The sequence below is a fragment of the Heteronotia binoei genome, chromosome 15 (assembly GCF_032191835.1).
Source record: "Heteronotia binoei isolate CCM8104 ecotype False Entrance Well chromosome 15, APGP_CSIRO_Hbin_v1, whole genome shotgun sequence".
NCBI lineage: Eukaryota > Metazoa > Chordata > Lepidosauria > Squamata > Gekkonidae > Heteronotia > Heteronotia binoei.
This window is the reverse complement of record NC_083237.1, coordinates 24,028,519-24,030,645: the sequence shown is the minus strand read 5'-3', so window position 1 is coordinate 24,030,645 and position 2,127 is coordinate 24,028,519.

The following is a 2,127-nucleotide window of genomic DNA, read 5'->3' as shown; positions in this document are numbered from 1 at the left end:
AGCTAAGAGACACACCTCTCTGCAGTTGAGGACATACTTTGCATGCAAAAGGTCCAGGGTTCAAGCATCTGCACTAGTGGTAGCAGGTTCTAGAAAAAGGCCTTTGGAAAGGTACTTCCACAGTAGTCCCTACTGAGCCAGAGCACCCATCTTCTGATTTTTGTAGAAGCGTGTGCAGAGTCTGGCACCTAATGCAGACACAGTCCCACTGAGGACTCACAAACTCAGCATTTTTAAATGCACTGGACTGTTCCTGTAACTATCAATTCGTTCATATGAAACAGCAAGTTCCTAGGATTCATGAATGTCGCCTCACATAGGAGAGCAGGCAGAGCACTTGCAAAAGGCTCAGCAGCTTTGATGCACCTTGCCACCCTCTTGCCCCTTGGCATCACTGCCCACCACTGACTCAAATTGCTTGCCCTCCTCTAGTGCCACATCACTTATGAAGGACAGAGTCTGATTCTCCTTGTGGCAGAACTGAACTGTGCTGACTGTGGTTACAATGTTATGTATTTTGCCACATTATGTGACCTCAGCCTTCCATTTTAAAGCTTCGAGACCTCAAACCTGAAAAGGGAGAGGTGAAAGTACATGGGTGATCACTCAGGAATTAGTTGGTTTTTAAAAAACATACAGTACCCTCAATGTGCACAATGCTTTACAGAGAAGACGACAAATCCCTGCCAGAGAAGTATGCAGTCTAGATCCCGAAACAAAGGGAGCTGGGAATAAACAGGAAGAATCTGCAGGCTGAGTCTCAGAAGCGACACGTGTACTTTCCTAGCGCTGAGCCATGCTGTCAATCCTCCTTATCAATTGCGGCAGCAAAATCTGTGCTAAGGCAACAGCCAGACTGCTGGGTTTGCATGCAAGAACCCCAAATTAAATCCTAACTCAGCTATAGAACTCACTGGGAAGCCTTAAGCAAGCTGGCACTCTCCCCACGTGGTTGAACCGCTGCCGGGTATTCCTTAAAGGAAGTCAGGCTGGGATTATATTATCACAAATAAGCATGAGAAAAACAGTCTCCCAGGGCCAACCAAAAGTTGCTCCACCACTACCCTCTGTTTAGTTCTGTGGACTGCTGTCCCTCCTCTTTAGCACGGGACATCCAATCTGCACAGCAGGATGGGAGCGCATCCCAGGAAGCCGTGGGGGATCTTTGACTGCAGAAGAGGAGCAAAGAGAATCACAGACTTCATTCTTGTGAAAAGGAGAATGCGCATATCAGAGGAGTGATTTGTGAGTTTTCCTGCAACAATAACGCAAGAAGAGTATTACCACCCAAGGTGTTATTTTCTGCGACTGAAGAAGGCATAGGTAGAAAGAATATAGATTTTATGGGAAAAGAATGTATTAGGATATAAGAATCAATAGAACTGAGCCTAATAAGACATGCCTAGACTTGCTTAGCTGATGGAGGGCATTGCAGGCCTCTCATGTGACCTTACCATGAAATGTTATGCTAAAAACGCTGCGGCTTGGGGGGTCAGGTTGAGTTGGAAGAGGCTAAATGCAGAATAGTCCTGAATGTGCAAAAACAATGTTGATGTAAATGACTTGTGTTGATGTAAATGACTTTTGTTAGGCAAAAGATGGATTGTGGTTAGGGCTACACACCAAGAGGAGCTAAAGGACGGCAAGCAGAATCAGAACCTCTTGGTGTGAGATGTGGTAATTTTGTATATCAGCATAGTTCTGTTGTAAGCTGCTTTTAATGCAAATGTGTATTGCTATATAGGGGCAGCTTGGGCATATGTTCTTTGCTCAGATGCCCATCTTTGGTCTGAGACCGCACGTGTGTATCAAATAAATCCTAGCTGTTTTTCCTGATCCTGCCTCAAGCCTCCTTTGTTACGGACACCTGCCTTGATAGATAGAGCGGGCTCTTCCTGCTACACGACGACAAGTAGCCCTGCTATTTCGTTCACAGTCAAGACACTTAATGTCGAAGAGGGGTTTAAGCTGTGGCTTATTCTTCCCATAGGAGATGGTTAAGATATACATAGCCAAGTTGCTTTCCTATCTTGTATGCAAACAGCTATGAAGATCACATACAAGCCACACCAAAACCAAGGAAGGTTAGGCAACAGCATAGGGTGTTGGGGGCTCACAAAACCAAAT